Source organism: Lontra canadensis, unplaced genomic scaffold, assembly GCF_010015895.1.
Source record: "Lontra canadensis isolate GAN:19392208 unplaced genomic scaffold, GSC_riverotter_1.0 scaffold61, whole genome shotgun sequence".
NCBI classification, from domain to species: domain Eukaryota; kingdom Metazoa; phylum Chordata; class Mammalia; order Carnivora; family Mustelidae; genus Lontra; species Lontra canadensis.
The window spans coordinates 11,579,135-11,604,303 of record NW_022631055.1 but is presented as its reverse complement, the minus strand read 5'-3'; the positions used below and the strand labels follow the sequence as shown (position 1 = coordinate 11,604,303).

Genomic DNA, 25,169 nt, shown 5'->3' with positions numbered 1-25,169 from the left:
GTTTTAACAGACGCCTGGTCTAACACTTATAAATAAAAGATCAACTCATTTAAATTTATCTGCCTACTAAGTTTTGCAGGGTTCTCTGAAATTACTTTCAAAAGAAAAGAAAGCTTTTAAAAATGGAACAAAGGAAGAGGAGAAAAGTTTCAAAAGTGCTGAAAAACAAAACATGAGACTTACCGATTCAATATATTCCCCAAATCCAATTATCTTTAAATTTCTCTAGACTATTATCAAATAATCATCTGTACATAGAAAAAAGCCCTAGGGTAGCATAATCTTAAGTGAAATTTTTTGTTTTTTGTTTTTTAAAATAAACTCTATGCCCAAGGCGGGGCTCAAACTCAGCACCCCGAGGTCAAGGTGTGCATGCTCTACCAACTGAGCCAGCCAGGCCTAATGAAATGTTTTTATGATGAAAATAATCATTCAGAGGCGCCTGGGTGGCTCAGTGGTTAAAGCCTCTGCCTTCAGCTCAGGTCATGATCTCAGGGTCCTGGGATAGAGCCCCGCATCGGGCTCTCTGCTCAGCAGGGAGCCTGCACCCCCCACCAACTTCTCTCTGCCTGCCTCTCTGCCTACTTGTGATCTCTGTCAAATAAATAAAATCTTTTAAAAAAATAATAATCATTCATATATACATACATACATACATATGCAGTTTATATATATATACATGTGATAAAGGATTTTCTCACTCAAGACAGAAGGAACACAGCCCATTTATCTCTAACCCTCACCAATACAGCATCAAAATGTTAGTAAAGATATTTAAGTATAAAACAACAATGAAAGAAAAGGCATGCCATCAATGGGTAGAGATATCAAAAATCTTTGGAAGATGGGAGCAGATGGAAGCATGGTGACTGAATAATGAAAGAGAATGCAAGAATCAGCAGTTCAGAATATGCAAGTAGCGAATCAGAAGTGGAAAGAGGACTCCTACCCAGGTTCAGAACTCAAAAACACAGCAGGGTGCTTGGATACAGTAAAATGGAGAGAACAAGAGAATGAAGAGAGGGAGGGGAAGCTAGTGAAAGATGCAGAGAACCATTAAATTTCCCCCCTCTTCTACTCCACATCCAAAGCTTCTGCCAGACTTTTCACCCCAAACAAAAAATAGAAGTGTTTTCTCAAGAAATTTAAAATGAATCTTATATACATATTTAAGAAGCAGTATGAACAGACAAGTCAAGGATAATCAACCACGTAAGGAAACCCAGCAGCATGAAAGGCAAACCAGTGGGATGACACCACTATCATGGGAATTTCAATGATGAAGAGAATTTCTTTTAAATGAGAAATCAGAATCTTCAGAGATTCAAAAAGATACTGTGGAGACGTCTGGGTGGCTCAGTCAGTCGAATGTCCCCTTGAGTGTCCAAGTCTTCATTCAAGTGTTTTAAGATCAACATTGGGGGGACGCCTGGGTGGCTCAGTTGGTTGGACAACTGCCTTCGGCTCAGGTCATGATCCTGGAGTCCTGGGATCGAGTCCCACATCAGGCTTCCGACTCCGTGGGGAGTCTGCTTCTCTCTCTGACCTTCTCCTCGCTCATGCTCTCTCTCACTATCTCTCTCTCAAATAAATAAATAAAATCTTAAAAAAAAAAAATCAACATTGGGCATGGAGCCTGCTTAAGGTTCTCTCTCTCTCTCTGTATCGGGCACCCCCATATTCTCTCTCTCTCTCGGTCTCAAAAAAAAAAAAAAAAGAAAAGAAAAAAGAAAAAGAAAAAAAAGATACTGTATCTTGCTTCCATAAAACAGGAACAGGGTGCTATGAAAACGGAACACAGGATGAGAAACACCCCTTCAGATTTAAATGCATGACTCTGCCCTACTGCTCCCCCTGCCAAAAACACAAAAACAAAACAAACTCACTCAATGGTTTTCGGATGTTTAAATAATTCAAAGCAATCTCCCAGCCCATGTAACAAATACAAAAAGAAAAGAAAAAAAGGTGAACATCACGGAGGTTCAACCCAGGCAGTGCCACAAAAGACCAAATACATATTCCAGAAACAGAACAAGAGAATAAATTATCAAAGAAATAAAGAGAAACAATTTCTAGGAGCTGAGAGAAGAGAGAAGCAATCAGACTCAAAGCCACTGCTTGGGGAGAAATGGGGTAGGGGGAGGGACCCATGTTCAGACAGATCACTGTTAACTTTTACAGGACCAAAAATTGAGAAAAACCTCTTAAAAGTTTTCAGGGACAATGTGGTGGTTCCCCAAAGAGTAAAAATAAAACTACCAAATCATCTATAATCTCACTTCTGGGCACATATCCAAAAGGACTGAAGCACAGTCTCAGAGATATTTGCACACCCATGTTCACAGCAACATTTCACAACAGCCCAGAGGAGGAAGCAAACCCAAGTGCCCAATGACAGATGAATGGATACATAAAATGTGGTATATACACATACAATCATTATCCAGCCTTATTTTAAAGTAATTTTTTCTTTTGCCAAAAAACATTTTTTAAGATTTTTATTTATTATCTGAGAGAGAGAGAGAATGGGGGTGGAGGGTCAGAGGGAGAAGCAGACTCCCTGCAGAGCAGGGAGCTCAATGTGCGTCTCAATCCTGGGACTCCAAGATTGTGACCTGAGCCGAAGGCAGTCACTTAACCAACTGAGCCACCCAGGTTCCCCAATTATTATTCAGCCTTAAAAAGGAAATTTTTTGAATCACTGTACTGTATACCTGAAACTAACATAACACTGTACGTTAAATACAGTAGAATTGAAGTTGAAAAAAGGAGGGGAGAAGGACAGTAATTCTGACACAGGCTACAATATGGATGAACCCTGAGGACATTATGGTTAAGTGAAATAAGTCAGTCACAAAAAAGACAAATACTGTATGATTCCACTTATATGAGGTATCTAAACTACTCAAATTCTAGAAACAAAAAGCAGAATTGTGGAGTTCTTTAGGAGGTACAGAGTTGTTTAGTAGGTACAAAGTTTCAGTTTTGCAAGATGAAAAAGCTATGGAGTCCCACTGCACACAAATGTAAATACACCTTAACACCCCTGTACATTTAAACTTATTACACGGGTAAATGTTATGTGTTTTTTTTAAGCACAATTAAAAAAATTGTTTAAGCTTTTAGGAATAATAATGAGGCTAGAAATATACAAATTTGAGGCTACACAAATGTAAGAATCCAGGAGTGCTTGGGTGGCTCAGTCCGTTAAGCATCTCCCTTTGGTTTAGGTCATAATCCCAGGGTCCTGGGACAGAGCACGCATCAGACTCCCTGCTCAGCGGAGAGCATGCTTCTGCCTCTCCCTCTGCCCTGCTTGTGCTCTCTCTGTCTCACTCTATTTCAAATAAACAGATAAAATCTTCAAAAAAAAAATTGTTTCTGGAGAGTATTTACTTTCCTCCTTATGACCTCTATACAATTTTTTAAACTAAGCACATAATTTTTAAAAACCTGAGCATGTATTACTTTTATATATAACAAGGAAAACAAGTACCTTTATTAAGTATATAAAAGTATCTTTATTAAGCTTTATAGACTGCTCATTATTAATAGATAAACAAACTGGGGCACGTGGGCGGCTCAGACAGTTAAGTGGATACCTTCGGCTCGGGTAGTGATCCCAGAGTCCTGGGATCGAGCCCCACATCAGGCTCCCCGCTCAGCAGAGCCTGCTTCTCCTTCTCCCTCTGCCTGCTGCTCTGCCTACTTGTACTCTCTATCGCTGCATCAAATAAATAAAAGCCTTTAAAAAAAAAAAAAAAGAAAGAACCAAATTAAAGTTAAATCAACCTTATTTTCTTATTGCCTTCCATTTAAAATATAAAGCATGTTTCTCTGAATTAAAAAAAAAAATCAAGTGTCAGGGTGCCAGGGTGGTTCAGTCAGTTAAGTGTCCAACTCTTTTTTTTTAAGATTTTATTTACTTATTTGAGAGAGAGAGGGAGGGGAGAACATAGAAGGAGTGAGAGAAGCAGACATCTCACTGAGCAGAGTGCCCGACATGGGACTCAATCCCATATTCTGAGATCATGACCATGAGCTAAAAGCAGATGCTTACTTAGCCAACTGAGCCACCCAGGCACCTCAGGTAAAATCACGTAGCCCTTGACCTCAGGTCAGGTCTTGATCTCAGGGCTGTGAGTTTAAGCCCCACGCTAAGCATGGAGCCTACTTTTAAAAAATTGTTTTTAAAAAGTCAATTGCCAAGGCGCCTGGGTGGCTCAGTTGGTTAAGCAACTGCATTCAGCTCGGGTCATGATCCTGGAGTCCTGGGATGGAGTCCCACATCAGACTCCCTGCTCTACATGGATCCTGCTTCTCCCTCTCCCTCTACTGTTCCTCCTGCTTGTACGGGCGTGCGCGCTCGCTCGCTCTCTCTCTCTCGCTCTCTCTCTGTCAAATAAATAAATAAATAAATAAATAAGTCAATTGTAAAAGGTAACAAAATGACATTTAGAAATGAAGACATCTAAGGCAAAACAAATTTACAGAAAATAGTCTTGCAAATAATAAGTAATTATAGCCTTCATAATAGCGGTACTGGTATGTTATGTTCAAACTAGCCAGAATACTAAAAATTTGTAATTCAATAGCAGGGGGAAAGAAAAAGCAGGAACAGCATACAATCTGATTAATTTTATGTTGTGGATTGTAGTTCTAAGAATACCACTAAGCACCCCGGACTTTTAAACACTTTAAGGTTAAGTATCACTTACTTCCTAAGTCAGATGATCCAGATTTCACAAGTCTGGAAAATTCTCAGCTATTATCTCTTAATATAATGTATTTCCTCAGTGCACTCTATTCCATATATTTGCAGTTAAAAGCAAAGACTCTAGAGGTGCCTGGGTGGCTCAGTGGGTTAAGCCTCTGCCTTCAGCTCAGGTCATGATCTCAGGGTCCTGGGATCGAGCCCCACATCAGGCTCTCTGCTCAGAAGAGCGCCTACCTCCCCCTCTCTCTGTCTGCCTCTCTGCCTACTTGTGATCTCTCGCTGTCAAATAAATAAATAAAAATAAAATCTTTAAAAAGCAAAGACTCTAGAGCCAAACTGCCTGGACTTACACTTACCTCTCACGTGCTAGGTGACCTTGGTCAAGTCACTTAAGCTTTCCTGTATCTCAGTTTCTGTAAAACGTGGGGAATAAAACCTACCCTCAGAGAGTTGTGAGACTTTAAAAAGCTAATACAGGTGAAATGCTTAGAACAGTACCTCTTTCTGCTTTCACATTTTAACTGAGGCCACATTCTCCTAAGGGCTATCAAGAAATGTTTTAGCGGGGGCACCTGGGTGGCTCAGTGGTTAAGGCCTCTGCCTTCGGCTCAGGTCATGATCCCAGGGTCCTGGGATCGAGTCCCGCATCGGGCTCTCTGCTCAGCAGGGATCCTGCCTCCTCCTCCTCTCTCTCTCTGCCTGCCTCTCTGCCTACTTGTGATCTGTCAAATAAATAAAATTAAAAAAAAAAAAAAAGAAAGAAAGAAATGTTTTAGGGGACGCCTGGGTGGATCAGTGTTTGTTAAGCCTCTGCCTTCGGCTCAGGTCATGATCCCAGGGTCCTGGGACTGAGCTCCGCATCAAGCGCTCTGCTCAGCAGGAAGCCTGCTTCCCTTCCTCTCTGCCTGCTTGTGATCTCTGTCAAATAAATAAATAAAATCTTTAAAAAAAAATGTTTTGGGGCACCTAGGTGGCTCAGTCAGTTAAGTGTCTGCCTTCAGCTCAGGATGTGATCCTGGAGTCCCAGGATTAAGCCCCATATTGGGCACCCTGCTAAGCAGGAGTCTGCTTTTCCTCGTCCTTCAGCCCCTCACCAAACCCCCGCCCCTGCCCTCATGCTCTCCCTCACTCTAAAATAAATAAATAAAACCTTAAAAAGAAAGAAAGAAAGAAAGAAAGAAAGAAAGAAAGGTTTCTACAACACAGCCAACTAAGTACTCTTCACTACCAGCCTTTTGCGAGACACGATGTAGAGGTTGAGAGCTTTTACTAGTGTAATACATTGCTAATGTACAGTATGGGGCACATGGCTGGTTCAGTCTGTAAAGTACAAGACCCTTGATCTCAGGGTTGAGATAAAGTAAGTTTAAGCTCCACAATGGGCATACAGATTAAAAATAAAATCTTTTTTTAAAAAAGAAAATGGGGCGCCTGGGTGGCTCAGTGGGGTAAGCCGCTGCCTTCGGCTCAGGTCATGAGATCAAGTTCCGCATCGGGCTCTCTGCTCAGTGGAGAGCCTGCTTCCCTCTCTCTCTCTCTCTGCCTGCCTCTCCATCTACTTGTGATCTCTCTCTCTCAAATAAATAAATAAAATCTTTATTAAAAATAAAATAAAATAAAATAAAAAAGAAAATAGAGAGGGGTGCCTGGGTGGCTCGGTTGGTTGAGCAACCAAGTCTCTTGGCTGGGGTCATAGTCTTGGAGCTACAGGATCCAGCCCAGCCCAGCATAGGGCTCTGCACTTGGTGGGAGCCTGCTTGAGATTCTCTCCCTATCCCTCTGTCCCTCCCCCTGCTTGTGTACGCACACTCCCACTCTCTAAAATCTTAAAACAAAATAAATAAAATAACAGCAGTAATAAAATCCATATTCAACTCATGCTCTAAGCAATGTTTGAAAAGTTAAATGGTATCCAGAGCCTTAAAGAGCACATTCTTTCAGGTGCTTGGGTGGCTCAGTCAGCTGGGCATCTTCCTTCAGCTCAGGTCATGATCCTGGGGTCCTGGGATCGAGTCCCAAGTTGGGAATCCCTGCTCAGCAGGGAGTCTGCTTTCTCCCCTTCCTAGTGCCCCCCTCCCTGGTTCCCGCTCTCTCCCTCTCACTCTCTCAAATGAATATTTAACATCTTTAAGAAAAAAAAAAAAGAGAGCATATTCTTTCACAAATATCCGCTTCAAATACTGGTCTCCACTTGACTGAGAAAGAAGAATACTTTTCCCTTCACTAAACTCACAGAAACAACACTTGGCTCTCATACTCCCTTCCAATTCTTGGTTCTTGCAGAATAAAATCAAAGTTCTCTCTTCTTCCAAATCAACTCTGCTGAACTATAGTACTAGTGGCATTTGCTTAAGATTTCTGAAACAGTAACAGATATGCAAAGTTCACAATTGTTGAACTTAACAATTATTCAATTATTAAACTGATACTTGTAACATTTTTTATTATAATAGTTGGATAACTAGGCAATGCCCACACCCAGTTCCAGTAATAGAGAGATGTAACTGATGGGAATACCAATTAATCTGGCTCTGAAGCTAGCATTTGATTTGGAACATTCATGCATGGTGCCCCCAGGTCTTTCCAACTAATTCTAATAAATATCTGCTTGCCTTACAAAACAAAACAAACAAAAAAATAATCTTCCAAAGGTTGGAAGCTATAGCCCTAGATTATATTATAAAAACAAATCAAGGGGCGCCTGGGTGGCTCAGTGGGTTAAAGCCTCTGCCTTCAGCTCGGGTCATGATCCCAGGGTCCTGGGATCGAGCCCCACATCGGGCTCTCTGCTCAGCAGGGAGCCTGCTTCCTCCTCTCTCTCTGCCTGCCTCTCTGCCTACTTGTGATCTCTGTCTAATAAATAAATAAATAAATAAATCTTTAAAATAAATAAATAAATAAATAAAAAACAAATCAAGTCACAGATTTTGTGAATTTATAAGATTCACCAGATCTGAAAATAATTCAGATTTTTTTTTTAGATTTTATTTATTTATTTGACAGAGATCACACAGGCAGACGGGGGTGGGGGGAGAGGTTGGGGGGAGGCAGGATCCCTGCTAAGCAGAGAGCCCGATGCAGGGCTGGACCCCTGAGATCATGACCTGAGCCGAAAGCAGAGGCTTAGCCCACTGAGCCACCCAGGCACCCCCAGATCTTATTCTAATTCAAAAGCACAGCTAAAAATTTCAAGCTTAGGGCAATGGTCAGTCCCTCCCCTCATCCTTCAATAAGGAAAAGGTAGGTCATGAAATGAAAATAACTTTGTCAATAGAGGCCTTTTGCTTCAGCTACTGTTTTAATGAGGAAAAAACCTATCACTCTTTGGATATATACAGCATGGGCTAAAAATTATACTACATGCACGTCTGAACTGTGAATATGCATTGAGGTTATATCATATTGTCAACTCTGACAGCAATGCTCTTCACCAAAAACAATGATCTTTAAGATATGCAAGAAAATATCTGCCACAGATTTTACATCCAGCAAAATGATTTCAAGCATAAAAGAGAGTAAACAAACTCTTATGAACCTGTAAAAACTCAGGGAATATTGTTGCCATGAGGCCTTCCAGAGGAACCTGACTTGAGATCATGATAGAAGAATGTTAGGAGTAAGGAGGAGGACAAGAAAGAAGAGAAAAGGGTCTCCTGAGGGCAAAGAGCCAGACTGTTGGATGAATGACCTTGGGAATGGCAGAAACCTCATTCTCAGTGGCCATCACTGCCATTAGCTCAGATCCATGAAGCTCTGCCTGCCATCCTGAGTTGTCAAAAGCTAGAAGTTCCAGACTCTCTGGTACTCACCCAGGATCTATTTATTATGGGTCACAGAATCTGCAGAAAGCCAAGGCATGCCCTCTTCTTTTAAATCACCACTATTCCCTTCACAACTTCTTTTACATTAAGAAAAAAGTTGAGTTTTAGCACAAAATAGACTTGAATCAAAGGCCAGCTCAGCCACTTACTGTGTTACTCTGACCTAATAATTTAATTTCTAAAGCTGTGACAGATTCATCTAAAAGACAGGAGTAATAAAAGCACCTACATTACAGAGCTGTCATAGTAAATGAATGAGAAGTGCAGGTTAACTGTGTAGGTCAGTGCTGGGCATAAAGTAAGTGCTTTAAAAGTATTAGCTATCATTACCATTACAACCCATAAATCAAACTGGTCTACCATAACCAACCTTAAGCATAAATAAAATCAGATGTAACTAATAGTAAAATGAAGTTATAATTTACATCCCAGATCAACCATCCATATATAAATTGTCAGAGAAGAAAATATCTGATGTTTATCGGATGATTATCCTATGAATAACATTCTGAACTCTCAAGTTTTTCCAACGAGCCTCAACTATACTTAAATATTCATTAAAGGCTTTTTCACCGCTGAAATACTTTCAGTGACTTCTGAAACCAACAAACCAGGAAAAAAAATTTAACTGGTTGTTACCAGAACGTTTTAGTTGATTATAATGCAGCAAAATCACTGCATTAATCTCAATTACATTCTCTTACATATAAACTCCCTGTCAGACATATAAAGGGAAACCACCAATATTAGATGTCTTGATTGTATTTAAGAAAAAAAAACGTTAATTCATGTAAGAACCTCAGATTAGAGTCCAATCCATAAAGCTCCATTCTGCCATCCAACTTGTTCCCACTCGTGAAGACCCAGAGTTGTTGCTGTCGTTGTTGCATATAATAAAATGCACCCAGGATGCCTGGGTGGCTCACTTGGTTAAGTGTCTGCCTTCAGCTCAGGTCATGATACCAGGCTTCTGGGATTGAGCCCTGCATCAGGCTCCCTGCTCAATGGAGAGCCTGCTTCTCCCTCTCCCTCTGCTGCTCCCCCTGCTTGTGCCCGCACACCAGCGCACTTCTCTCTCGCTGTCTCTGTCAAATAAGTAAATAAAAAATTTTTTTAAAAAGTTCCTTCATACCCCTTTGAAAACCAACCTCCCCTGAACTTCCAGACTTAGACAACCATTAATGTGCTGCCCATAGAGTAGTTTTGCCTCTTCTAGAATTTAATGTAAATGGAATATATAGTATGTACCCCTTTCTGCTGGCTTCTTTCACTTAACATAATGTCTCCAAAATCCATCCACATTGTGTTTATCATTAGTTTATTCCTCTTCACTGCTTCCATGGCTTTTGAAAATGTGGGGTCTAACAGAATTGAAAGAAGACTGAGAGGCAAAAGCTAAGTAGAGCAGTTTAGGCCTAGAAAGCATATATCACCAGCTACTTCACGTGTCCATTAACAGTTTAATATTTTAAGATAAAAGAATTATTTCCCTTTGACTATCATAATTCTAAATTTTTAAGCTAATGCTGCTGAAATCAGAGGGAGTTCATGTCCTATCTTTATTTGACTATGCAGATGATGAAATAGGGGCTAACTGTACCTTGAACTTTGTCATGATCTGTGCTTGACTGTTTTACTACAACACTGAATTCAAACATATTGCAAAAAGCAGTCCAGAACTCAAATACATGCCCTTCCTAATCCCCACATTTTTCCAACTGGCAATAACAATAAAAATGCAGAGCTACATGACTTACTTCTGGTTGTTCTCTGTCCTCACCTCCCTACAAAATACATGGTTCCAGGTTACAAAAAGCAAATTACCGAAAGAAAGAAAAAAAAATCAGACAGCAGAAAATTTCAGGAGGCTTTCCGAGCAGATTTTATTGATAGGTTTGACTGTCTCTAGTGCCATGTTAATGAGTACTTAGTAAAGTGGTACAGAACACAGCTCTAATACACCATCATAGTCCTAACATCCACAGAAGTGAATTTACGTCACCCTAAAGGAACATCATAGTATGACTAACATATCTAGAATACTTCATATAGGGAATGTTCCTTTGGCTATAATATATAACTATATCACCACAAAAATCACCAAAACAACTCAGATACCGATGTCTTTTTTAGAATTAGCTACTCATTCTTCAGTTTGGTCCTACTTTATCTCAAGATAAAGTACTTTGTTGCACTTCACACTACCAATAACTCCTCCCCTTTCCTGAAACTCTTTCCACTTCTGCTGACTTTCAAAACACAAAACTCACAGTCATTCAGGCCCATTCTTTTTCCTACAGCCTCCAAAATTCAAGAGAAGTACACTCCCCAAAGTAGTAATTAGCCTCAACCCAAAACACAGTATCTACCCTTTGATCCATTTGTATTGCTTCAACTATCATTTTTTGTAATTTCTAAAAAATTTTTAGAAGATTTTATTTATTTGACAGAGAGAAACAGAGCACAAGCAGGGGGAGCAGAAGGCAGAGGGTGAGGGAGAAGGCTCCCTGCCGAGCACAGAGCTGGGATCACGACCTGAGCCAAAAGCACACTAAACCAACTGAGCCACCCAGGTGCCTCTTAAAATATTTTCTTTAGTAACCTCTACCCCCAATGAGGAGCTCAAGCTTACAACCCCCAAGATCAAAAGTCGCACTTTATACTAACTAAGCCAGTCAGGTGCCCCGTTAGCCATCAATTCTACGTTGACTTCTCAGATTTTTAATCATTAAGCTTGTCTGCTCTAGGTATCTCTTCAAACAGAACATAACCAAAATCTTCACCTCTGCCCCCAAACCACCTTGGTATTCTAATCTATTTGCATTCACTACCTATTAATCCACCTATCCATTATCCTTCTTCTAGTAACTCAGGTTAATCTTTTACATAAATCCAATCACTACACACCAATCAATGTTCCATCAAATCTCCCTTTTAAGTGTCTCTTTTTTCCTACAGCCAATCCTGAGCATCACCATCTACTGTCTGGATTATCTAACTGTCTCCTAGTAGGTCTCCCTGACTTCAATCTCCCCTTCCTTCAGGCCACCCTGCAGATTTATCACCTGCTTCATTTCCCTAAAACATACCTGAAGTGTCCCAAAAAGATGCAGTGGCCTTCCACTCCCCAAGTGACACAGTACAAAATGTCTAGTCTGAAACCTTCCCCTATAACGTGCCCTGCCTAGGCCTTACACCAGCCAAGTACATCATTCTCATTCCCACCTTAATCAGTCTGCTCTACCTTCTTTACGTGAACTAACTAAATCATTCAAGGCACCTAAGAAATAATCTCCTCTTTGTCACCATCACCAGCCCCTCAGCACCCCTATATATAGTCATCCATACTCCTTTGGACATTTTTGCCTTATCTTTCCTACCCTAACTTGTGACTGTGATACCTAGCTCGTATTAAGTAAAATACACGTTAAGTTAAAAGATACATCTTTAAGGGGTGCCTGGGTGGCTCGTGGGTTAAGCCTCTGCCTTCAGCTCAGGTCATGATCCCGGGATCCTGGGATCGAGCCCCACATCAAGTTCTCTGCTCAGCAGGGAACCTGCTTCCCCCCACCTCCACCCCCGCTCCCTCTGCCTGCCTCTCTGCCTACTTGTGATCTCTGTCAAATAAATAAAAATCTTTAAAAAAAAAAAAAATCTTCAAGAAAGAGTATCTTTTTTTTTTTTTTAAGATTTCATTTATTTATTTGACAGAGATCACAAGTAGGCAGAGAGACAGGAAGAGATAGAGGAGGAAGCAGGCTGCCCGCTAAGCAGAGAGCCCGATGTGGGGATCGATCCTAGGACCCCGGGATCATGACCTGAGCTGAAGGCAGAGGCTTTAACCCACTGAGCCACCCAGGCGCCCCCAAGAAAGAGTATCTTAACCATTATGAAGTTCACAAAAATAAATTGGCAGAGACCCAAAAACCTACTGGAACACTGATTAACCTCTGTCATCTACTGTAACACATATTAAGTAAAAGAAGTTTTTATTTCTAGAAATCTTTTAAAATGTTTAAAGTCATTTTATTGATTATTTTTATGATTCCTATCTTTTATTGCTTTTACTTTCCAAATCAACCACCATTTCCAGGAACAGGCAATTCCACCATGGTCACTAAGTTTCTCCTCAAGGGCTTTGCTCATACATGGGAGCTGAGGTGTGTACATAGCATGTTACTCCTACTGATGTACTTGGCCACCCTGTTAGGAAATCTCTTATCACTTCCACCACAACACACCACAACCTCCACACATTCGTGTACTTCATCCTCAGGAATCTGTCCATCTTAGACATGAGCTGTATTTCTGCCACTGTCTCCAATGCCTGTGTAAACTCTCTGACAACGCAGTCATTTCAGTGGTGATTTCCAGCAAATTCTACCTTTAAGGTTTCACACTTAAAGCACCCAAACACGCCTACTTACTGCAGACAGGGGACACACTAAGGAATTTATCACTTGGTTTGTTTCCAAATGCTCTACCTTAAAGCACCCCCAACTCCCACCCCAGTCTTGCCCAATAAGCCCTGCTGAAGAACATCTTTGGCTCTAGACCGCATTCATTCAGTTGAAATCTTTCTAGGGGTATTTGGGCTTAGAGTTAAGGAAAAGAGTAAGACTAAACTGAGCAAAGACAAGAATGTATAGAGGAAAATATATACAAAGTATTGTTCACCTTAAGAATAAAGCAATCAGGGGCACCTGGGTGGCTCAGTGGGTTGGGCCTCTGTCTTCAGCTCGGTCATGATCCCGGGGTCCTCCTCTCTCTCTCTCTGCCTGCCTCTACCTACTTGTGATCTCTCTCTCTCTGTCAAATTAAAAAAAAAAAAGAAAGAAAAAAGAAAAAAGAAAGAAACCACTAAATCCATTAAGTAAAATTCTGAAGGAGAAATGGATTTGCATGGTAACAAAATATGCCACAATTTACCTGATAATCACTAAAGAGAAAATGCTCCTTGTTCATGGGGACATCTAGCAATGACCAACTTCACCTGTGATCAAATTTAGCCCTACTAACCGTGTGACAGGCATTTTGTGCCTTCTGACATGATGTAATATGAAGCAGCATCAACTATGAAGTATCCTGGCCAAAATGTTTAACCTGAATTTAACTCAAGTCTTTAGCTCTAATTTAACAGCTTACAGAAGACAAATGAGTACGTTTTTAAAAGATCTCAAAGAAACAACCAGACAAATTCTGAATACAGGGTATATTACAAGATAATCAGTCTCTTCAAAAAGAGGGTCACTTTTTAAGTAGGTGTTTAAATTTAAAAGAGAATTGAGACACAAGAGTAAATGCAGCATAATAGTGCACGATCCTTCAGTGGACCTTGGTGTGGAAGGGAAAAGCTATATAAGTCATTTTTTACCTAACTGGGGAAATCTACTTATGGATTGGGGATTAGATGTCTTCTGGGGATTAGATAATTGTGTTACATAAGATAACAGTATTGTAGGTAAGAAGAAAATGTCGTTTTAGGGGGAGATTCATATTTAAGTATTTAGAGATGAAGTATCAGAAGGAGAAAAAAAATAATCTATTTTTAAATGTTTCAGCGAAGCAAATATATATATTTGATTATATAAAGCAAATATGGTAAAAAAAATATAAATACTGTTGAATTTAAGTGGTGGGTATATAGGTACTCAGTATACTATTAACATGTTCTGTAAGGGGGCACCTGGGTGGCTTAGTGGGTTAAGCCTCTGCCTTGGGCTCAGGTCATGATCTCAGGGTCCTGAGATCAAGCCCCACATCGGACTCTCTGCTCAGCGGGGAGCCTGCTTCCCCCTCTCTCTCTGCCTGCTTCTCTGCCTACTTGTGATCTCTCTCTCTCTGTCAAATAAATAAATAATCTTTTTAAAAATAAAATAAAAATAAGCATATATTATCATTCACTTTACAAATGACAAAACCTGAGGTTTAGAGACAGTTAAGTAACTTGCTTCAAGTTACCCATTTACGGAGTGACAGGAGAGGAATTCAAATCCACGCAGTCTGGCTTTAGTGTCAACGCTCCCAATCATCACCCTCCTTTTGCAGCTTTTTCCAGAAACCTGCGCCATTCCAGATATAAAGTCTTCTTACATTTAATATACACTTAAAAACACACACAAGTAAACTACGCTAAGTACCCTACAGCATTACCTAAATGCATAAAGCAGCAAAAATTCAGAAATATCTAAATGTGTTGATAAGCCTCATGCATGTTTGTGAACAAGTAATTCTCATGTCTATGGGTATAGAATGGTTTCCATTCATATGTGACTAAGAAGGATTTTATTATTAATAAGGCATTACTCTGAAATAATAGAGTTACAGCCTAAACACATATTCTAATGTCATGACCATTTGGCCAACTCCTCTATTTTTCATTTGGTATACTGCTGAAGCTACTGCTATATAGCATCTCCCAAACTGTTAGCAAAAATATCTGACAACGAATTAAATCTCAGACTTATCTTTGTTAGATTGCTTTCAGTCCTCGTAAAAATGCAGAGTCAATATTCCAGCTAGCGCTCTAAAATTAACTATGCATCGCTTCTCTTTTCTATTCAGAATATACCTTACACTGGACTCCATAATTTACCCATGCAATATATGCCTGAACAGAAACAAAAGACCCACCTACAAGAATTCCAGTCTGCAGGGTGATCAGAAAGTCCTAAAATACAGATATTACTTTAACATTCTGTACTGGAATATCAATAAACCATTTATTGTCTGTGCATCTGTGCTTCCAGACCTGGTGGCCACCCTGTAGTTAAATAAATATCAAGAAATCACAGACAGGGACACCTGGGTGGCTCAGTGGGCTGGACCTCTGCCTTCGGCTCAGGTCATGATCTCGGGGTCCTGGGATTGAGCCCCGCTTTGGGCTCTCTGTTCAACAGGGAGCCTGCTTCCCCCTCTCTCTCCGCCTGCCTCTCTGCCTACTTGTGATCTGTCAGATAAATAAATAAAATCTTTAAAAAAAAAAAAAAAGAAAGAAAGAAAAGAAAAATCACAGAGGCAGAAAAGGCAACACAAACAAAAAGCACAAGAGAAGAGCAAATATGCTGAACTAGAACACAAACCTATCACTGAGAAAAAGACTCAAGATGCTGGATAAGAGCAATAACACAATCTAAATCCTCACTAATCCTCCCAAACTTCTACTTCCCTCACAAAGCAGAGTTAGAGGCATAGAACAAAAAAAGAAGAGTATAACTGAAAACTATTATATATTAAGGCAAAAGTTACCATTTCACTTTCACATTTTGCTTCAAAACACTTGAGAACAGAAGAATAGCAAGAAATTAAACTCAGTTTCCTTACATTTAGGACCTACAACCAACCACAAAGCTTTAATAAAATTCTGTACTATAGAAATGAAACCAGTTACAAGAGATAATTTAAGACATCAAGTAAGGCTTTGTTTTGTTTTCTAATCTAAAATGCTGTACAGCTTGGTGAACCTGGTCTGACAGCACTAAATTTAATATATATTCAAAAAGTTCAAATTCTGGGACGCCTGTGTGGCTCAGTCAGTTGAGCGAATGACTCTTGGTTTTGGCTCTGGTCATGATCTCAGGGTCGTGGGATCAAGCCCCACAGTGGGCTTAGGCTCTGCACACTGCTTGGAGTCTGCCTGAGATGCTTTCCCTCTCCCTCTGCCCCTCCCCAACTCACACTCTCTAAAATAAACAAAATCTTAAAAAAAAAAAAAAAACAACCCAGTTCAAATTCTTCAGCACATCAGCACTTTGATAAAAAAGTGATAAATAAGTCACAAAAAAAATATTAAAAGTGAAACTAGTAATTTGAAGGCTTCATTTGGGTCCTAAAAATTAAGTCTCTTAGGTCATGAATGGAACCAGTGTTCATTTTTATATTGAGGCCCTGAAATACACACAAGTTGATTTGCTTTAAGATAAAAAAAAAAAATCTCAATTCACTGCAGCAAGCAAGATCACATGAGACTCTGACTCAATGCCTCGCAAAAGACCATTATGTATTAAGATAAAAACAAAGATCAAAGATCTCTCATGCTTATCTTAAATGTGCAATGTTTGTGTAAATTCAGGAAGAAACATTTTTACCAAACTGGATCATCACTAGGAAAGGTACATAACACACAGTAGAAAAATAAGCATCTGCTTCGTATCGTGCAATAAGCCACCCTCATGCAGAAATTTACAACGCAGGAGAAACAAAGGCACAACTTCAAGTTACACACCACAGCCCCAGAATTAAGGGAAGCAGTAATAAATATATAGACCAATTTTAGCATAATAAACTCGGACAGACTGGCTCCATCAGTTATCTTCAACAGAACTGTCAAATAACCAGAAAACAGAAGTAGCAGTCACAAATCAGTGACAGTATTTCCAGACACTAATGGCCATTCACTAATCTTTCAGTTATACTCACAAACAAACACACACAGCAACAACGTTTTTTCTAAACACAAATAACAACATACATTTTATATGTGCATCCCAAGTTACGTAAAACAGTCTTTCTGTTAAAAAGTCCTGTTTACCCTGCTCCCATTATCCTACCTTCTACCATTTTCCCGTCTAGGAATTCATCTATCCAAGCATGGGCAGTAAATGGGAAATACCTGAAGGCCCTAGCTTTCCTCATGCCTCATACAGGGACTGCTTTTTTCTCTTTGGCTCACCTTTTAATCTTAGGTACAGTAATTATTTCCCCCTTCCTACTTCCGCTTTCCATGTATCACTTTTTGTCTAGTTACAGAAAAACTCTTCTTCCCTCTTTTATTTTTCTTCCCTCTCTTTTGTTAAAAATGGAGTAATGCTGGGGGTGCCTGGGTGTCTCAGTTGTTAAGTGTCTCTCTTCAGCTCAGGTCGTGATCCCAGGGTCCTGGGTTCGAGCCCCACATCAGGCTCCCTGCTCTGCAGGAAGCCTGCTTCTCCCTCTCCCTCTCCCCCTGGTTGTGTTCCCTCTTCCACTGTCTGTCAAATAAATACAAAGAATCGTAAAAAAAGGAAAAAAATAGTAATACTCTGTGCGCCTGCGTGGCTCAGTCATTAAATGTCTGACTCTTGATCTCAAGGCTATGAGTTCCAGCCCCACACTGGGCAGGGAGAGCCTACTTAAAAATAAATAAATAGGAAAACTCTAGGGTCTCCCAACTGATTCAGTCAGTGAAGCACATGACTGTTGAGCTCAGGGTAGTGAGTTCATGCCCCACAACGCATGTAGAGCTTACTTTAAAAAAAATAAATAAATAAATAAAATAAAGCTCTAATCACAGCATCTAAGTGTAGTATAGAAAACACCATACATCCCAAACTGTCCACTCCTGATTTCAGTCATCCATAAAGGGAGCACAGTTGTAATGTAAACTGAGGCAGTGTGTTTGCTATCAGGATATAAAACCTCTAAGGGCAGGGATTTTTGTCTGTTTTGTTCAGTCTTCAGCCATGAATGGTGCCTTGCATGCTAGAAGGCACTCAGGGAATGCCAAAATAAAGGCTGAGGATGGGGTGGCTACAGACTAAATGCTATTACTCTTAAATACGTGGAATTCTTTATTTCTCAGAGGGCTGGTAGCCTACAGTAAGTAAAAGTTGCTCATATCTGAACTTGATCATTTAGTGTTGCTTTGAGTTCATTATTTCCTCTTTGTAAGGGACAAAGAAGAAGGGTCACCTGTATTTTATAGATAATATCAGTTCATTAACTCAGAATTCAATGCTTTAATGAGAAGAGGGGAAAAAGAAACATTCGTTCCCAAGAGAGGGTAAGTATCCATAGTGGTAAGGACATTCCTAGATTCCCCTACTTCTAAGGACACCTATTAACTATCCCTTTTCCATGTTAAGAGTGCACTTATACATACCTACACCAAGAAAATAAAATGCAGTTAGACTTAAGAATCACTGACATTACTCTCAAGGTTTAAAGTGTTTTAAAATCCTTCAGAACTTCACAAATTACTCTATCTTTTATCAAACCTGCTTCTCAGGTCTACACTATTTATCAAAAAAAAAAAAAAAACCCAAAAACCTATTCTTTTTATATTACACACTTGATTATACCTAATAATAACCACGTTTAAAAAATAGTTTCCCACAAAGGAAAAGATTTTTCATGTTTCTGGCACACAAATGCACTTAAGCTACACAACCTATTTTGAAGTGGGGGCCACTCTATGTAGACAAAAAGCACAGCAACACTACACACAGGTCTTATCCTGACTATACCCCTGCCAATAATTGGTCCCATCTCTAAAAGTGAGACAAGTTCCTTCAAAGTCTTCCAAGGTTCATCTCTTTCTCTCCTCTAAATATCAGGCCATGGGGGCGTCTGGGTGGCTCAGTGGGTTAAGCCTCTGCCTTCGGCTCAGGTCATGATCCCAGGATCCTGGGATCGAGCAGGGAGCCTGCTTCCCTTCCTCTCTCTCTGCCTGCCTCTCTGCCTACTTGTGATCTCTGTATGTCAAATAAATAAATAAATAATCATTTTTTTAAAATAAATAAATAAATAAATAATAAGTATCAGGCCATGTATTTAATATTAATAGTCTTCTTTCGTTCAAAGGAAATGTAAAACAAGTTTTCCAACAAGGGTTATGTTTCCAAACTTCGAGGTCTTTAATTTCCAGAAAGATAACAATTTAAAGCCAGTAATTTCATACTGATATTTCAACATACTCAAAAAAAAAAAAAGAGAGAGAGAGAAACCTGAGTCCATTTTTAGTAAATATTAAACAAGTAAATGAAAAAAGTTTCAAATTGGTAAACTGTGCTTTAAATGTTACAAACTATGTTAAATTTGCCTAAACATATGAATAAGTTAAAATACCACAACTGACTGTTAAACTACTAGGTTCTTTTTTTAGAGACTTTATTTATTTGACAATAGGAGACACAGTGAGAGAGGGAACACAAGCAGGGGGAGTAGAAGAGGGAGAAACAGGCTTACTGCCAAACGGGAAGCCCGATGCGGGGTCGATCCCAGGACCCTGAGATCCTGACCCAAGCCAAAGGCAGACAGTTAACAACTGAGCTATCCAGGCACCCCTAAACTACTAGGTTCTTAAAGTTAAATCAGTTATAACATACAAAGGGTATCACTATAAAAGGTATATGTCATGCCAAGAAATAAGAAGATATTGTAGATGTGGTCACAAGTCAGCTGTAGCTAAAAAAGAAAAATATTTACTCGAGAACTCCTCTATGTCATGACTTACCATAATTAGGAGCAAAATGTTTATGTCTGTTATTAACATTAAACTGAAAGGGAGAAATAACACACCCTGAAATTTGAATGAAAATTAAAAAAAAAATGAGCTACCTTATGGTATTTGTTTTCTAGGCTGCTAGATGATGCTAAAAACAAAATTTCATGATCTTTATAAAATCTGAGAAATTAAACTACCGTATATAGACTACACTTATGGAAAAATTCATCCCATCAAGAATTTAGTAAAGACTTTTTTTTTTTTTTTTTAAGATTGTATTTATTTGGGGCACCCGCGTGGCTCAGTGGGTTAAGCCTCTGGCCTTCAGCTCAGGTCATGATCTCCGGGTCCTGGGATCGAGCCCCACATCAGCTCTCGGCTCGGCCTGCTTCCCTTCCTCTCTCTGCCTGCCTCTCTGCTTACCTGTGATCTCTGTCAAATAAATACAATCTTTAAAAAAAAAAGATTGTATTTATTTGACAGAGAGAGAGAGAGATCACAAGTAGGCAGAGGGAGAAGGGGAAGCAGGCTCCCTGCAGAGCTGAGAGCCGATGTGGGGCTGGATCTCAGGACCCTGAGATCATGACCTGAGCCAAAGACAGAGGCTTAACCCACTGAGTCACCCAGGCACCCCTTTTTATCATAATATTGATAATATCATAATATTGATTCAACTACCTCATCAAATAACTCAGGTTAGTCTAAATGGTGGTTTTCTTTGGGGGAAGGAGAGGATATAGCTTAAACACTGAAAAGTGTAATTCGGACACCTGGGTGCCTCAGCTGTCAAGCATCTGCCTTCGGCTCAGGTGGTCCTGAGATCCAGCCCCACATTGAGCTCCGGCCCAGCCCTGGGCTCACTGCTTATCGGGAAGCCTGCTTCTCCCTCTCCCACTCCCCCCTGCTCGTGCTCCCTCTCTCTGTCTCCGTCAAATAAATACAATCTTAAAAAAATAAATAAATAAATAAAAAGTGTAACTCAAGTCCAGCTTCCACAAAGAAGTTAAACCACATTAAAATGTTTCATTTGAAAAAAGATTTCAAAATGGCTAATCAGAGATATTAGCATACTTAAATTACTCTAGAAGATCAAGTTATTTTCTTTTAAATCAATGTTTTGTTATAAACAAGTATCATCAACAGAAATAAGGATAAAACAAAGATTATGAAGGACTTTTTTCTTCACCTATACTTGTTAGATCAGTTGCTGGAAGATGACAGACCCTGCATTTTACAAATTTTAAAGTCAAGCAAAAACTACAAAAACCAATATTCCCCAAATCTACCCTATTTCCCTTCACCATTTAGTCTGAGTACAAAACAGTGGGATGGAAAATAGATTACATTTCCAGGGTCTACCTAGTATCTGAGAATTTTACCTCATAGACAGTCAATTCCCTTAATCTGCAATACCACTGATATAATATATAAAGTATATTTCTATCATAAAACTTTAAAGCTACTAAGACATTATTTGGTTTCAACCCAAATTCTGAAATTAGCTAAGAAAAAAATAAGAAGACTCAAATACAATGTAGGAAAAAACACAATGGATATCCAGAAGTACCCATATTCCCCCAAATTATCTTACCACCAACCATAATTTTATATTTTATGTTTAGTATTACTTGAATAAATTTTGTTATTCAAATTCTGGAATTTAGAAAGTTTATTCTAACTCTGACACTGTCAGTTCTTTCGCAACTTACTTTTTCTTAAAATCAGTGAACTGTGAAAGGCATAGTTCACAGAAAAAGTAAAATACGTTATATTTTAATAAGTTAATTTTATTCACTTTATCTTATGAAAGCACTTACATCTTATGAAAGACTACTATGGAGTTAGAATTATACTATTTTACTACTTTTAGCCTAGGTAATGTCACAAGATACTTTAAAATAGTTACATGTAACATACAAGTTTTCATACAATGTAGATAATATGTGTAACTAACACCAAGGGGAGGAGATTCACTGTCAGTATCATGTGTAATAAAAGAAATGTTTACCGACTCATTTACAAGGGCATGTTTAAAAACTGAGCCAATGGCAAAACAATTGTTAATGCATCTCCACAATCACTGAACTACACTATGGCAAATTCTACACTTCCAAGAGTGCCAAGAATCTATCAGCATCAAATTTTAATTCAAAAGACTTCGTAAAAAATGTACGATAGGAAAATAAATTTTCACGAGAAAACCACTTTTTCTGAACTTTTTAACTTGTGAATCAGATATTCTTAGAAGCACAGCTATTTAGACATACCATTCCTTCAGATGATGTAATCTTAAGGGATTTGGTAATTAGAACATGTTAATTACTTACATAAAATAATATTTATTGCCACGACTATCAGACAAACTTTAAAAGCTTTCACCCATTCCTGGGGTCTTCACAGAAATCAGACACCCGGTATGAGAAAACAGGTGTTGAAAGCTTCACTGGTCACTTCTAAGAAAATGATTACAACATAAAGAAATTCAAAGGATAATGTACAAGAACTGGGAGATCTTAACTAGCGGGTATGAAAGATCACATAAAAATACTATTTTATGTTGATAAAGCAACATAGAGAGCCACTGTAGAAACTGTGATAAGACTTTATGAGAGCAAAACTAAATGAAAGGGGAAAACACAAACACCATTAAAAGAAAATAATTCAAGAGAGAAACAAAAAAGCACAGGAAAAATCAGAATTATCCTGAAAAAAAAAAAAAATGTCGACCAAAAAAACTGTTCTAAATACTAACTTTTAAAAGTTCAACTGAAACAACACATTGCCCATTCAAGAAGCCTACAAAAATATTTCTTTAAAAATTTCCATTTTAATAGTTTAACTTCATATTTGGAAAAGACTATAATAATTAGAATAACCTGTCTCTATTTAGAAATGCTCTATTAAAAAGGAGGCCAACACTAGGAACTTTGCTATTGCACAACAGAGAAAGTAAATGAAATAATGTCCATTAACAGTCAGTGTGGATGGCATGTTTCTCCACCTCCCAGAACAGACGGACTTACACTATCTGACCCGAACAATCTACCACTTGTACATCGTGCAGTAGCTCAAATAAAATGAGTTCCTGTGTTAATCCCACAATAAACCTCAGTAATTCTCACATCACAGTTGTAAACGTTTGTTAACAGAAAAAGAATGTTTTTCCCAAAATAGCTACGTATCACTAAGACTACTCAAATTCCTAAATAATCCTTTTACAAGACTCCTGCCAACTTTATTTTGATACATTAAACATGTGGAGCCTATTTTAAAAGGTCTTTAACTGTGACTTCATGAAAACAGCTTCCTAGTTAGTTCATAAAATATCTTCTTTTTGAAGTTTTCACGGTGTTTTTAAGCTGACTTGAATAGAGATGAATCTGGGCCAGCTATCAAATGCTTAAGAAGCAGTTTTGCCAAATAAGATGGGCAAATGTTCTAGATCTGCTAAATCCGACATTAGAGGTCAGACAACTTAAAAAATGCAATAACTACTTTCAACATTCACTGAGCCCCTCGTTTTTAAAATTACCTCGGTGTCATTTTCACATCTGACGTTTAAGAATACAACCTGGTTTTTTTGTTGTTGTTTTGTTTTGTTTTTTTCTTTTTCTTTTCTTTTTTTTTTTTAAGGATATTAGGCTCAGTTAAAAAAAAAAAAACTAATCTGCTGCAAAAAGCTAGTCAGTCAACTCTTGAGGGGTGTCTGAAGATTTGGATGGCTGGCGGTAGAAGTTTCATTTAAAAACTTCTCTTAAAAAGAATGACATCCGGAAAGGATCGCTGGAGAGAAGAAAGGGAAGAGAAGCCCGGCGTCGGCTAAGAAGCGATTTAAAGCCACTAAGAAGGTAGGTGGTGGTGAGACGCACAGAGCGAGAAAAGATTTAACAAGGAAGTGAAGTGGAGCGCAGAGGGGGGCAGAAACTGATGAGGAAACAAATGGGAAAGGTAAGGTTTTAGAATAAGCACGATCCAGGAAGGGATGAGTTAAGGCCTGGGGTAGCCCAGGTGTTTCGGTTTCAAAGAGATGCTCGCGTACTGGAAAAGAGAACGGGGGAAAGCAGTTTACTTCCAGGCGCTGGAGCAAAGTAAAATTCCCTGCCCCGAGCCTCTCCCAGACTCGGCCGAGCGCGGAGGCGGCGGCTGGGGAAGGGGCCTACCCAGGAGCCGGGCCCGGCGTTCTGCTCCCCCAGGCTCCACGGCAGAAGAGGCGGGGATAAGGCAAGCAGGGCCCGCGACCGTGGGCCGGCGGCACCCCGAAAACAGTGTGGGGCCTCGGCGGTACCCTCGAGCCGTTTCCCCTGCGGCGGGGCGCCGAGCGGCCTTACCTGGGGCGAGGGAGGGAAGCGAGGTCTAGGGCGTCCGCTCTCGCCCGCCGCAGAGAACCCCTGATGCACTCAGCTCGGGCTTCCGACCGAGGCGCGACCCTGCCTCAGCCGCCGCTTCCCCGTCAGGGTCTCGGCCACCGCCTCCGCCGCCTCCGGGGCTGTTTACACCGTCGGGCCCCGCACGCCGCCGCCGCCGCCGCTGCCGCCTTCTCTCCACCCTAGCGCCGCTGCCGATTCGGCCGCCGCCACCTCCTCCGCCGCAGCCTCGTCTCTCTGGAGCATCTTCCAGCCACCGAACCCTGAGAAACAGAGACTCCAGCCGCGCCGGCAGGAAACTCCCCCGCAACTGCTAGGGGGACCAGGCGGTCAGAGCACCGGCGGCTTTTCCGCCATTGAGCAGCAGCCGCTCCGCTCCTTCTGCAACCCCCTCCCCGCACCCTGTCCTCCCCGCCCCTCGGCGAGCCCCGCCCCCAGCTCCCACCCATTGGGACGGTGCAGCCTCTCACTGCATTCGGTTGGCTAGTCGGGCCGTCAATCACCACCCTCCCTCCCACTTCGGCTGCTCTGTACCTCGGTACTTAGCTTTCCCCGCCCACAATGCCCCGCCTCTCAGGTCCTAATTTCCCATTGGGCATCAGTGACCACCTTCAATTGGCAAGGTCAACTATCCATCAAACACCGCCCACTGAGTGAGATCCAACCCTTCATTACCATTTACTTCACTCAGCCCCGCCTCTGGGCGTTAGGGACCAACCTACCCTAACAGCCATAAGTAGAGATCGCCATCAATCAAATAACGCCCACCTGCACTCCGCCTCGCAAAGACCGAGCCCTAGCGATTCTCTTTTCTTATTGGACCGAAGGGTGACCCGAACCCTTAATCATTGGCTTTCCGTGCGTGTCCGTCACTGAACCAATTTCCAAGTCCGTCACACTGGCTTTTTTCAAATGAACGCTCAAAAGGCGGGGAAGTATCCAAATAGCGATTGGCTAGTCTTCGAAAACGGTCAAATCCAGAGTGTGTGCGGCTCCTTCCCGTCCTACGAGAACCATGCCCCTTTATTTTTGACCTCTAAGCCGTGCGTGAAAGAAGCGCCATAAAG

General features: G+C 40.4%; 1 protein-coding gene across 3 annotated transcripts in view; it reads right to left on the bottom strand.

The window, feature by feature from the left end:
- Positions 1 to 24,504, bottom strand: part of PPM1B (protein phosphatase, Mg2+/Mn2+ dependent 1B) — an 88,884-nt gene extending 64,380 nt beyond the window's left edge. The window contains exon 1 of one of the 3 annotated variants that reach the window (XM_032877966.1): positions 24,067 to 24,504. The gene's annotated coding sequence lies outside the window, so the exon portion shown is untranslated. The remainder of the gene's footprint in view (positions 1 to 24,066) is intronic. The other 2 variants (XM_032877967.1, XM_032877968.1) reach the window with 2 other exon arrangements.
- Between the last annotated feature and the right edge of the window lie 665 nt (positions 24,505 to 25,169).